Source organism: Lissotriton vulgaris, unplaced genomic scaffold (assembly GCF_964263255.1).
Source record: "Lissotriton vulgaris unplaced genomic scaffold, aLisVul1.2 SCAFFOLD_968, whole genome shotgun sequence".
Taxonomy (NCBI): domain Eukaryota; kingdom Metazoa; phylum Chordata; class Amphibia; order Caudata; family Salamandridae; genus Lissotriton; species Lissotriton vulgaris.
This window is the reverse complement of record NW_028255614.1, coordinates 600459-615195: the sequence shown is the minus strand read 5'-3', so window position 1 is coordinate 615195 and position 14737 is coordinate 600459.

Below are 14737 nucleotides of genomic sequence, written 5' to 3'. Positions count from 1 at the left end.
CTCCATTGCTCCCTTCCCCTCTCTCTGCTCCCTCTTGATCCCACTGCTTAGCGGCAGGGACCTGCTAGCTCTTATCCAACTCTTTGTTTTTGTTTAATTATTAAAAACAAAAAAAACCTCTGTATCATGAAAATGTATACAAGCGCATGTTTGATGATTCATGCACACACATGTATCATGATGCAGCAGCTTTTTTTGCTTTTGATGATGCTGATCTGCACTGACTAATAAACATTTTTTCTTTTTCTGATATGGAAAAGCATTGGCAAAAAGCATTGGCAAAGCAAGATCAGGTAGCACCATTGAAAGATGAGACTATTGGCTTTGCCAATGATTTTTGTGGTAGCTATGTGAATAATTATCAGTGCTTCCTTTGACATCATCCTTTTCAAAACACTGATGGGTATTCCTTTGATATCTTAGAATTGTGTTTCACTATTCTCTCAAAATAACTTCCTATGACTATGAGCTATGATTAACATTTGATGATTAAAAACCTTAATATACCGATTTGATAAAAGAGCATTATTGCATGCAACATAATTCAACTAAAATGACCGGCAAAATAACAAATGCCTTTATGTCCATATTTAAAGAGGCAATTTAGTGAATTATGTTACAATTGATCCCCAACACCCAGCTGACATCATCAATCAAGCAAACATCCTAGAGTGCCTATTGTTGATGATTGTTAGAGTTGTAAGGCTGGGCAAAGAGAACTTTTGTCTCTACACTAGAGGTCTTCTTTATACTTGATTTAATCAAACCAAGAAAAAATAGTGACAGCTTTTCCTCTAATTCAAATGTCATTTCATAAGCAACGAACGGGAAGAAGTGGACATGAGACCTGCAGCCATACTTCAGTTTATTCTGCCCCTTGTTCCTCCATGTGTGTCTGCTCGCATTCCATGTGTATCTGTGCAGTGTGGGGCACTTTGCGTGCCTGTATGTTTGTTGGGTGTGCGTGGGTGAGCCTTGGTGTGTTGGGTTGTGACCATGGGTAGCTGTCTCTCTTTGGTAGGGCCTGGCATCTTTCACTCCACGTCAGGTGACTTCTCACACTGTTTGCCTCCACTTGCTTTATAGCAGCAGGCCTCGTGTGCTGCTGCATTCCCTCTACTCCCTTCATGCCAACCGGGCCTGAGGCGGCTTCCAAGCAGTGCTCTGTTTCGGGAAAGATCTTTCTGTTCACAAGACTCCCTCTAGTGTCCCTCTCACTTGTTGCTTTTGCGATGCTTTACACAAGCAGCCATCATCACAAAACACATAGGGCGGCCACCATCCCTCGGGATATTGCAGGCTTGTTTCATGTTTTTCCTTGCAGTGTTTATTGGTGACTACATGTCAGGGGGCTGTATGTAGGGGTGCCTGTGGGTCTGTGTGCCTCAGTGCCGTGTGTACCCTTCTTAGTCCACGAGTGGCTGTAGAGGTGTTGTTCTGTATGTGCACAGATGCCAGCCGATATTTTACTCTGTCTGCATATTTGCATTTATGCATTATCCATGACCCTGCGGGCATGAGTGATATGTGCATGAAGGATGCGTTTATGAATGATGTGTGTATGTTTGTGTGTTTATACTATAGAACAGTCAAACCTATTGGCTTTGTCAACCCTTGTTTAGTTTTCATGTTCAGTTGCTTATACTCCAGAAGTGTGTTTGTGAGCCCTGAACCGGTTTGGGACAGCCTGTTTCCCCCGCCCGCTTGTTCTTTAATGGCGAGATGGCGTTTAAAACATTAAGAACAATGGGGCAAACTCTCGCCCCATTACCGGACGCACAGCGAGATGGCGTTTAAGCCAGACACTTGAAGACGCGTTAACAACCTGCCATACCACATGTCTGTGCATTATTCATTGTTTACACCGAGGGCCATGCGGTTTCCGCTTTGGATCTGAGAAGTGAAGCCGCAGAGTGACAGTCACCATGACACAGAAACAAAGCACAGCGGCTGCCCTCCAGGGCTGCGAGCGTGCCGCGTGCAGTCATGAATGGGACGGGGAAACACAATAGTGAACTCTCACTGGGGCATATTGCCCTCACCATTCCGGAAGCCCCGCCATTTAAATGGAGGCGTGGCAGGAACCTGCATCATGAGCAGTTGATATTTTTCATCACTATTGCGGTTTGGTGTGTGAAGGTCAAGGAGAGACCCAAGCAGGGCTTTAAGTGATATGAAAAAATTAAGGGGTCTCCTAAAGGGGCGTGGTCAATGTAGTAACGGGCGTGGCCTAAAAGCATATAAGCTAAAAATCTATGCTTAGTATAGTGTGCCTACCAACTGGTATTTCGCTACTTCTGTCATTACAGCCAGATATATAATACAGCAGGTAACTTTATACTTAAAACAAGCCAGCACTATTGGCTTCATCAATGGGTGTTCTTTGCATAACATGAATAGGCAACAACCATGGCTTCGTACTATAGCATGTTGAAAATGCTTCAGTTCTGAAATGGTAGGACTGTGAAAGAACTCTGAGTATCTTTGAAGTTACCTCAAAGGTAGGGAAGGGCGGTACTGCCGCTGAGTTAAGATTTATGATTTTCATCCTGAGGGCAAAAATTGAGAGCTCGATAGGCACCCGTCTCAGCACTTGCTTTTTAGAAGTGCCGGTGCTGAGCTCCGCCAAGACCTGGCCAACTTAAAGCACTGGATCCAAATTTTCTTCTTTGTCTGAGCCCGTGGGGTTTTGGCGGGTTCTAGCTCTTCATGCTACGCAGATGACATGTTGTTTACTGGGGAGCTTCCATTTATGAGTGATCAGCCTTCAGGCCGTTCTATTGGAGATAATGTTTCTTTATCAAGTAGTAGCTGTATTTAGGCGTTTTGTGATGATTTTACGTTTTTTCCGCATTTTTGTCAGTGTGTCTATGAGTTGGCAGTCATCTGCATACATTTGAAATTGAATGTTGTAGAGGGAAACATCCTAGGCTGATCGGGACAGAGGTTATCTTTGAGGGCCCCTCACAGTTAGTGACGTGCGTGGATGGAGAATGCCCATGTTGATTCTTGACTTAAAATCGAGAGGAATGATGATAGCCATTGCAGAGTTACCGCACTGGCACCAGCCCAACTCTCCATACATTACAGAAGGATTTTTTAATCCTCGTTATCACAAGCAGGCCAATAGAAATTATGTGGCTGCAATAATTTCTGCATGTAATGTAATGTAATTGCCCATTTATACCGCGCTACAATCGCTCCAGGGAGCATCTCTGCGCCAAACCATGGATTTACCGCACTTGCCACATATTCCCACCATTTGCTATATTATATGCAGACTTCTAGATGAAAAACATTCTAGTTCAGGTGGATCAACCATTTCTAAAGGACTAAAATCATTTATGGGGCAGTGCACTGGTAGACAAGTTGCGAAAGTCAACTACACAGTTTTTGATGATGTATTCAAGCGTTAAACTGGTACTGATGAGATGAAACTGTTGGGGAGTGTTGGACTTGGCCCTATTTGCCGGGTTATCCCCAAACATTTTGCTTCTTCCTCCTATTTGCTCCTGACCTATTGTTGTTGGTTTTAGGACTCTGGGCACTTTACCAACTACTGATAAGTGCTGAACTGCATATGCTCTCTGTGTAAGTTGTTATTATGATTGGTTCTCCCTGATTGGCATATTTGATTTACTGGTCAGTCCCTAATAAAGTGCACTGAGTGTGCCAGGGCTGGTAAATCAAATACTACTATTGAGCCTGCAGCACTGATTGTGCCACCCACACGAGTAGCCCTTAAAAGATGTCTCTGACCTGTCACTGCAGTGTCTGTGCACAGTTTGCTAACTGCCATGTCAACTTGGCAAGTGCACCCACTTGCCAAGCCCTAACCTTCTCTTTTCTTACATATAGGACACCCTTATGGTAGGCCCAAGGTACCCCCCTGGGCAGGGTGCAGTGTGCGTGAAAGGTAGGACATGTACTAATGTGTGTAACATGTGCTGATAGTGAAATACTGCCAATTTCATTTTTCACTATTGAAAGGGTATTTTGCCCCATAGGACAGAATGGGGAATGCTTTGTAACATTTTACAAGCAAATCTTCCCATAGGGATAAGATAGAAAAATAAAGTGTAGGCTCTCTGAACTCAGAATTTTTATTACACATCTTTTACTAAAGATGGTTTTTAAACTGTGTGTTTGAAAATGCCACTTTTAGAAAGTAGGTATTTTCTTCTTTAACCATTCTGTGTGCCTCTGCCTGTTTGTGTATTGACTGTCTGGTTTTGGAGTGACAGAGGCTGGGGAGGTGCATTTTCTCAGGGGCGGGTTGGTTGATGTGTGTCCTGCCTTACCTGAATGAGTCACGGCTGGGCTGAATAGACCTGGGCTGCATTCAGATTGGGGGGGGGGGGAGTTCTCACTAGCACCTGACTAGGCCCGGTCTGCATTTAGAGTGGTGGTAGGAGATTTCCCTTGCACCTGAATAGGGCCTGTCTGCCTTACACAATGCTGTCTCCACCTCCTGCCGGGCAGCTGCGCAAGAGAGGACAGAACTGGTTTGGACTGGGCTCAGAGACCCTTGCACAAAGAGAACAAAGACATTTTGGGGTATAAATATTAGACCTAAAACCCCTGAACTTTAGACTACTTCTGGACTAAGAGGAACCTTTGCCAAGGAGAAGAGCTGGAGAAACTGAGGAGAAGTACTGCCCTTGCTGTGTGTCTGGGTTTGGTCTGCAGTTGCTGTTTTCTGCCAAGGAAAGGAGAAGGACTTTGCTGTGCGCTGTGTCCCCTGCTTGAGGAAAGTCTCCAAGGGCTTGAGTAGAGCTTGCCTCCTGTTTTGAAGTCTCAGGAATACAAAGACTTCACCCCCAGCTACCCTGAACTTCCTTGCTGGGAGTTCTGACCTGCAAAGAGGTGCCTGTGACTATCTTGGGCCTCTGGAGGTTGTTTCTGCTGTTGGGAGCTGGAAAAGCAACACAACGACAAGGAAATCAACGGATCGCTCTTCTTGCAACAGTTTTTCCAACGCAACGCCTTGGTGCAAGAAGAATCTCCCTGCATCACTGTGCCGCTGCCAAAACCAATGCAGCACTTGTTGCAGCAGCAAGAATCGACGCATCGAGGGATCGCGGCTGAAAAGGTCGACGCAGCGCCGCTCTCCGCTGCTGCATCATTCGGCAACGGATCCCGGTTTGTAACGCATTGTCCCTGTGCGGCAAGTTTTCCCTGATGCATCACCCGCGGTTCGGAGTCGTCTCAGAATCGACGCATCGCTTCCCCCTACAGACCAGATCCCGACACATTGCTCCCCTGTGTACAGCGGAACTCTCACATCACATCCACGAAGGTCTCAGGAACAATGCATCTCTTTGTTTATCGACCCTTCTCATCAGTGTGGCTGTTTGGCTTGGTGAATTTTGTTGCAACAACAGGTACTTTGCAAGAACTCACGCATTCATAGTTTTCTATGGACTCAGTTGTTAAAACCTTTTGAAAGTAATTTTTCGTAATACTTGTATGTTGGATTTTTGTCGTTTTGGTCTTGTTAAAGTTTAAATAAAGATACTGGTGTGGTGTCCATTTGTGGTGCTATCACTGTGTTACTGTGAGTGTTGGTACAAATACTTTATACATTGCCTTTGGGTTAAGCCTGTCTGATCGTGCCAAGCTACCAAGGGGATGAGCAGGGGTTATCTAGAGTGTGTATCCCCCTTACCCTAGTTAGAAGAAGTGTCCCTGTTTGGACAAAGGGACCTACCCCTGCCAACTAAAGACCCCCATTGCTAACAGGGAGATTTTATTAATGATCCCGCTTGATGGAATTGGGAAGGGCTTATCTCTGCACAATGGGAAAAACCACCTTACACAGTGAAATGTACGGGGGAAATTAAGTTGAATTTCTTGTGCTGAAATTTTTTTGTTTTGTTAATTGTGCAAATTAATGTTTAGGGTAGCAGCAATTTCAAGTGGGCACTCAGTACAGAAAAATGTGCCTTTCCTTTTCACATAATTTAATCAATCCTTTCACTTAATTTGTTCCTCCACTGCTGCATTATTCCAGTGCCCTCACCATAGGCAGCCAAATAAATCAAGTGGAATAAGAAATCTGGGGTGCCATGTCGTAAGAAAATCTTTTAAAATATTGGCTATAGTGATTTTTTGTTCTTCTCCTTGGTCTGAGTCCAGCTTGTTTATCAGGTTGTTCGTCTCCACAAAGGCCTGTGGTTCATGTGTGACCTTTTTTGCCAATGCTTTAGTGGCCTTGGGATTTTGGCTTGTTGAAGACTAGACTTTTGGTATTTGTAAAATATTTACTGAGTATAATAATAATAATAATAATAATAATAAAATCACTTATAAAGCACAAGGCTACTTCGCACCAAACTGTCCCAGTTCTAGGTAAAGTGACACAGATCCCCAGCACAATAAGTTATAGTAGAAACATGGCCCATTAGGCTGACCTAAACAGTCAGGTTTTTTGCGGAACAGTGGTCCTGAAGGTTCCTGTCTGATTGGAAAAGGCAGAGAGGTCCATCAATTGACTGATAAAAAGCTAAAGGAGCATCCTCCAAGCCGCACCTTTTTAACAATAGGGACTGATGCTAGCAGAAACCCATCAGATCTTAACTTTATAGTAGGAACATGGGGCTTAAAGAAAGGGTGCAAATAGTAGTGCCCTTTGTTCCTAAGGATCTTAAGACAGTAACACAGGTCTTTAAAGGTTAGTCGTTTCTCAAGCGGTAGCCAGTGCTACTTTGAAAGAGCAGACAAGCTGACTCATTTTTTACACACTGAAGACTCATCAACTGAAACTGCGCAACCCAAATAAAGAACATTACAATATTCCAGCCTTGAAATAACCAAGTCCTGGACTACTGTCTTTCCAGCAGACTCAAGGAGGAGTCCAAGAATATTGCTAAGGGTTTTTAAAATCCCGAAGCACTTGCCTGCTAGGGCTATTAACTGACTATCGAAAGAAGCTTGGCATCAAACCATATGCCGAGCTCTTTGACTTTTGGCTTAGGAGAAGTTGAAGGGCCGAGCACATCTGCCACCAGGCAGAGGACCAAATGGATGGCTGGTTTCCCAAGATAAGGACCTCAATTTTTCCAGTATTTAATTGAAGACAACTGAGGCCCATCCATTGAGCCACCTCTGTCAAACAGGCCCTTAACAGTGCAACAGTGTCAGTTTCACTCTGTGACAGGATGATCACCAATTGAAGCTCACATGATGCCTAGCAAACTTTAAAAACTGGGGTTCACACAAAAACAGTTGAAATATGTCTTTGCAGGGCCCCAAAAACCTTCAAGATGCCATTGGGAAAGCTAGAGAGACTCAGAGTAGGCATAAAGAAGAGAGGCTGACATAGAAATAGACTGAGGCAAGCTAGATTTAAAAAAAATGTACTTTCCCGGGGGCGAGGGGGTGGGCTTGGAAAGTGGGGGCCCTGGACAATCACCCACATTGCACATGCCTTAAAACATCTGTGAGTAAGAGCTCTGAGGCACCTTCTGCTGCAGTGGAAAAACCTGGGATAGAAACGTTTTTAATGACACCTGAAAGGATTGATCTTCCAGAAAGTAAGCTAACCACTTCAAGGCACTATCCTCGACACCGCATCTCCACAATAGTTCAAGCAGAAGGTTGTGGGACACAGTGTCGCAAGCTGCTCTAAGGTCTAACAACAGCACTGCTGCTGTATCATCCCTATCAATGACTTGTCAGATAGATTCTGACACTAGCAGCGTCATAAAGGGGGCGCATAAAGGGGTCAAAATCCCGACTGAGTCCTATGAAGAAGCCCTTTTGTCTCAATAAATATGGAAAGCTGCTGATTTACCCATTTTTCAGCCGCCTTGGATGCAAAAAAGAGCATAAATATTGGTTTGAAATGTTCAGGCTTAGATGGATCTAAACACGTTTCGTTAAGAAGAGGCACCACAGTGGCCTGCCTCCAGCGTTGAGGGACCTTACCTGCTTTAAAGGAGCTGTTCAAGAGGTCACAGAGCATAGATGCTATAAATTATATTTCTCGTTCCAAACCTCCTAGGGCAGCAGGGTCAGAGGGATAACCCGACTTCATTGCTGCCACCTGGGAAGGCATCTCCTCAAGTTAAATGGCTTTAAATGAGAATAGCCCTAATCTATCCGAGAGTGGTTCAAACCAAAAACTGAGGCATGGGGCACCTCTGGACACCCCAGGGAACATAAAATAAATAGATGCAGCCTTGTTGGCAAACAACTGAGCTATTGCATTGCAACGTCCTTCTGAGGACGGAGTAGCCACTGACACTTGATCCAAGGAGGACAAGGATTTAAATAATTGAGAAACATTCTTGAGTGGAATTTTGGGCCGCCTCAATTTTGCCAGCATAGAGAATATGATGAGCCACCATAATATACCTGTGATATCCCTTCAAGGACACCTGAAAGTTGGCCATATCAGAGAGTTGAAAGTTTCTGCGCCAAACGTGCTCTAGGCATGTTCAGTTCTGTTTTAAGTAGTTCTTCACTAAACAATTCCACCGAAGGTTTAGAACTTTTAGCGATATGACTATCTCTTGATGCAATTTGATTGAGTGCCCCCGTTATCCAATCTTCCAATTGTGGTTTAGCTAAATCCACACCCTGATCCAAACTAGGGCAATTCAAGGCCAGACCCTGAGTAAAATTGGCCGTGGTCACTGTTGCCAATTTCCGAGTCCTTACAGACAGTCCCTGTTGATGATCTTTCAGTGAGGTTTTGGGCCACTGCTTAGCTGGGACATTTCAAGCTATTATTTTCCTGGCTTTCTTTGTCCTGACTCATGATTGCTGAGATTGAGAGGACTACATTAAGGGATGATTAAACAAGTGGATCAATTGGAGAATGCACCTATTTGTCAAAGATGCAAGTAGGACTTTTGTAGATATTGTTTCTTAAAAAGGTAAGTTCCACAGAAAAGGTTAGTGGTGACCGATGTGTTTCTTCAGACTTTTGAATTTATGAATTGCTAAAAATTTTGTTTTTTTTAAAAGCTCCTTTGTTTAGTTTGATGCCTGGTTGATTTGAAGCCATCAGGGGTTCTCTTTGCCTTTTAGACTTCCATGTGGTAACTTCTCGTGTGGGATTTGCAGAATTGTCTGTGCTAAACTGGTTTAGATTATCTCGACAGTTCCTTTAGTGTATGGTCTTGTCTATTTGGATGGCCAGATTTGCATCAAAAGTGAACAGTCTGTGAATCACAGAGTCAACCGAATGATAGGAGCAAGCTCTTGTACACCTTGACTCCTGCTTTACATGTCTGCAATGACGCCAAGTTGGGTGGTTTGATGAAGATAGCATGCAGTGATTCGAGGAGGCCATCTAGATTGTAAGAGGCCAGCGGAAGAAACTGGATTTCTTTAGCAGTCTTTCAGGAAATCTGCTCAGACCTTTCTCTGGATATAACATTGGGCTGGTGTAGTGGCATAGAGATAGAGAATAATACAAGAAAGGTACGAACTTCACAATTGAGTTTTAAAAATTAGGGAAAACATCATTACTGAACATGGATGGGGAAAGCTGCAGAGAAGAGATATTTTGTCAATAAGACACAAAGGTTGAAGGCATTGTGTGCAGAAGTGTGGAGCTAATTTCTGATCTTAAGGGCATTACGCTTTAAAGAGCAGAAGTAGGAGAGAGTACGCGCTGGATGTTAAGATATATATTGTGTATAATTAGAAAGGTGTAACGAGAAAGTTGGGGTGTTACTAGTTGGGACCGCAGCAGTTACGATAGACCTACACCACAAATGCATTTAAAAACAATAAAAAAAGCTGGAATTCTAATTTAAAAAGAAAGGGTAACCAACTGGGAGAGATATCTGTTAAAGAAAATCTTCTGACATACTAATCGAAATCTGAGTGTTTAATAGCAAAAGAATGAATAGTCTGTGAAACACAGAGTCAACCGACAAGAGTCGCCCCTAGTACATTTGAAAGGAGCAAGCTGTTTGTCCATGAAGCACAAATGTATAATATACTAATTCTTCCAAGTTTCCAATCGGTTCATGTGATTACTTCCTTAAAAAAAAAAATACAATCTTTGATTCGAAAGGAAACAAGAGTGGGGAAAACAACTCCGCTTTAGAGATGGGCACTTCCTGTGAGCAGTGCTAGCATGAACAGGAAAATGGCGCTTGAGCGAGTTCCTTTTACGATATTGAAACTTTACATATGCCACATATGCTGACAATAGAGAATAAAGAAATTAAGAGAGAATGCTAATTGAGGCAAAAAATGATGGACTGCAGATGTACGTGGGTACCCTCACAAAACATTGAACAATGGTGAAACCATGATCGCACAGTGGTAAGGATGACCGTTTTAGTTAATGTAAAAACAATTTACGTAAAGATGGTATAACTAATACCTTTAGGTGCCAGACAATAAGAAGATGTGAATAGAAAAAGCAAAGCAAGTTGACAATAATTCAAAGGTTGCATGTGGTAAGAGAGCGAATGATGTGGGAGGAATACAATTTAGGACTAAGTAAATATAAGGTTGAAAGGCAGGAAAGCACAATAATTCCGTTTTGTTGGAATTGATGTGGAGACTGTTAGAGGTCAGCCAAGCTAATACATTTTTCATTTTACACAGGAGTTTGATTTGGAATTGAGCCCCCTATCCTAATTCTTTAATGTGGGATTGAAAGTTCAGGTCTTTGTCAAGTTGAAAGCCTAGGGACTTTGCATAGTCAGTGGTGGAAAGTTCGCAATTGAGGATACTGGCAACTTTTCACCAGGATTGTACCAGGATTGTACCAGCATAGAACTGTTGGTATGTGGGATCAAAGAAGAAATTCTATATTTATGGGATTCAGTTTGAGGTCATGTTGGGACATCCAACATTGTATGTTCTCAAGTGCCAGATCTAGGAAGTCTATGTCCTTTTGTAAAGTGACTTTCGGGTATAGCTGGATGTTGTCCTCGTAAAAGGGATATAAGATGTTGCAATTTTTAAGGAAGGCACCCACAACAATCAAATAAAGGGTAAATAGGCTGGAAGAGGATGGAGCCTTGGAGAACAAATTGAGGGAGTGGAATATTATTAGAAGATACATTAAGAATTTTTATGAATGGGAAGCGGCATCCAGATTTGAGACAAATCAACTGAGCTTAGTCCTTTTCAGCCCCATTAGGATTTGCAAGGTTTTAAGGAGAGCGGGATGTTTGAGTAAGTCAAATGCCGCAGAATGATCAGGGAGGGTGAGGAAGGAGAATTCCCCATTATCCAATGTAATGAGAGCATCATCAACAATGTGGAGTATTGCTGTTTTAGTGCTACAACCTGATCTCAAACCAGATTGTTGTTGTAGATTTAGTGCCTTATTACCAGTTGGGTGGATTGGCTTTGCAAAGACCACCGCTGGACTGCAGAGACCTTCAGCAGACCGACGACTGCCAGATTCGCGAACGGGGAAAGGCAGCCACCATAGGGATGTACAGGGGAGCTGCACCCTGTGCATATTATGAGTTGCCTGTTCCACAAGCAGACCACGGCGGTCCGACCACCTGCTTCAAGGTGGTGGTGACAAGGAATTTATGGTGCGTACTTGCCCCTTTCTTCTTCTTCCGGGCAGATTCCACGTTGATCCCCTTTTCCAGGTCCCCCTTCACAGCAGGATCTTCACCCCGAGGACACAACCCTGTGTGCAGCGATCTACAGGTGAGTCCTTTTTGTACCACATACCCATTGCCAGGACTGCCCACATATGGGCTGAAACCCAGTAATGGGTATATGGTATTGTCCCACATATATCATGCATACGTGTGCATCCGACACATACACAGTTAAAATGCACAGACAGGCATCGATATATTTGGTAATATTACTCACCACCACTGCAAGATCCCTACCTCCACACCGCCGGCCCTGTTTTCGACTCGTGATACAATGGTCTTTGGATCGCCAGCACTGTGGGCTGCTGGCAGGGGGGATGCTGTCCTACGGCAGCCGTACCACCAAACTCGTAATAAGGCCCTAAATGTTTTAGCTGAGATTGCACACAGCATTCTAGGGCCTTGTCCAGAAAAGAATGTTTGAGACTGGGCTTCAGGTGTTTGAGTTTACTGGGCCACACTCTTGTTTTTTCAATATTGGGGAAACTTGCCCAATGTTTAAAATGTGCGGTGCAATGTCCTGAAAAAGAGAGGCATTGATAAGTTGTGAAGGCTGAGCTAAAGTTCTTTGTGGTGGAAGTAGATTTGAGAAGTGAGAAGAACTGTTTAGTTTGGACAGGGCTTTATGAAGGGCAGCTTGTGAAGCTTCTTTGAATTCTGACCACGTGCCAGTGGGCTTCTGGGTAGGGTCACAAAGAGATGCTAAAGGTGGAGCAATAACGACAACGAGTTTGATTTCCTCAATTTTGCTTTTAAAAAAGCTTAAAAAAATATAGCGTAGTTCTCGTTGATTTATCAGGATTGTTCTTTGGAAGCGTTATAGGTGGAGGCTTTGTAGATTGCCTGGTAATGTGAAATAGATTTTTTGGTTGATATTTTGCAAGGTTGATCTCTGAGCAAATGCATGAGGCTTTGACTTCAAATGTGTTTATTGTGGGTTTTTTCTCAGTTTGAAGTTCTTTTAATTGAAAATGGTGTGACATTGTCTCCTTCTTCTTTCTGCTACTCTCTCATCTTTTATCTGTTTTTAATCCCTGGGTAAACCATCACATAGAGGGGTTTTGTTTGAGTCTCTTAATGTTTAAAGGAGCAGAATCAATAATGATTGTGGGCAATGAGTTCAGATGTGGATTAACCTTTGTTTTCTACCCCTGGGGAGGATGAAACGATGGCAAGAGATCTTGTTATGCTGGTATGTAGGTCCATTGAGTTGATATTTGAAAAGTCTCTGGCCCATTGTTTGTGGTGCTGAGCTTGGCTATTGATGTTCATGTTATATGAGAAAAGAGAGAATGGAATTAAGAAGTGGTCAGACCACTCTACTGGAATTCCGATTTAAATTTAAATTTAATCCGTATTAGTGATCACAAGGTCTGAGAAAGTGCCTTTAACATGGGTAGGAGAGTTGGGTGAGGTCATTATTGCTGAGGAAATCAATCAATCAATCAATCAATCATATATTTTGTAAAGCGCACTACATACCCGCAAGGGTTTCAAGGCGCTGAGGGGTAGGGAGGAAGGGGATGCTGTAGCTACAGGTCGAACAACCAGGTCTTGAGTTGTCTCCTGAAGGTTAGAAGGTCTTTGGTTTGTTGTAGGATGAGGGGGAGGGTGTTCCAGGTATTGGCGGCGTAGTGGGAGAAGGATTTGCATCCGGCTGTGGTTCTGCGGATGCGTGGGATGGTAGCCAGGGAGAGGTCTGCGGAGCGGAGATTCCTGTTGGGTACGTAGAAGGAGAGTCAACTGTTGAGATAGGCCGGGCCCGTCTTGTGGAGTGCCTTGTGTGCGTAGATCAGGAGCTTGAAGGAGATTCATTCTGTCGACAGGGAGCCAGTGCAGGTTCCTCAGGTGGGCGGTGATGTGGTTGCGGCGCGGGACGTCGAGGATTAGGCGTGCAGAGGCATTCTGGATTCTTTGCAGTCTGTTGATGAGCTTGGTCGGGGCTCCGGCATAGAGGGCATTTCCGTAGGCGAGCCTGCTGCTGACTAGGGCCTGGGTGACTGTTTTTCTTGTGTCTGTAGGGATCCATCTGTAGATTTTGCGGAGCATCCGGAGGGTGTTAAAGCAGGAGGAGGAGACAGCGTTGACTTGTTTGGTCATGGTGAGTTTCGAGTCGAGGATAACTCCCAGGTTACGTGCGTGGTTGGTGGGTGCAGGGGGGGCCCCAATGATGTGGGCCACCAGGAATCTTCCCACGCCGGGGGGTTGGCCCCTAGGATGAGGATCTCCGTGCTCATCTGTGAGACATGCGAGTCATTAACTGTACCCCAGTGCAATTTAAAGTTGCCAAGGAAGATGTGTTCTGCTGAAGATGATAGTTTCTCAAGGATGAGTGTGGTTATGTGTTCTACAAAGGAGTGGTAATTCTGGAAATGTGGTACATCAGATGGTATTTGGTCAGAATGGTGTCTGTAGACTGAATTTATGTCAAGAGGCTTTGAGAAGGGTGGAATTCATTTTTTGTTACTATGCTTTTAAAGGGTTTTTTATGAATGATTGCCACTTCACATGCAATTTAATTTTCTTGATCCTGTCTAGGTGAATGATGGAGTATTCAGGTGGAGTCAGGAGATCTAGTAGTAGTTGACAGGCTTTGTTGAGCCAGGTCTCTGTGAGGCATAGGAGGTCAAGGTTCTTGCTCTTGATGCATTGCAGATTTACTATTGTAGAGGAGGCATTTGAGAGAGGACTGAGTATAGGAAACAGAGGTAGACGAAGCTTGAATCTAGGTTTTCCAGCTCATTCTGGTGCTTGCACCTTTACATTGACGAGAAGGCAGGACAGGATCACTATCTTTGTGCCAGCTGGCACAGACCAAGCTTTCACCTTCAAAGTTCCTTCAAGGAGTCCCAGACTGTGGATTTTTTGAGGCAGGGCAGGATCTTCAGACCCTCCACTGTCATGTTGCGACCTAGAGGAAAGGTCGCCAGTTCCTGTTTTTCAAGTCTTGCTTATGCTTAGAGCACTCATCTCTCCACAAGATGGCTCCTTGGACATCACTGAACAATGTGTGGCTCCAAACACTTTGAATTGGTCAATTGGTCTTTTCTGTGTAAAAGTAATGTTTTGCCTTTCTAATTCCTGAGTCTATAAGGGGCCACCTCTTGCAGCCTTTTTGAAAATTGTGTTTAGTCCCAGGA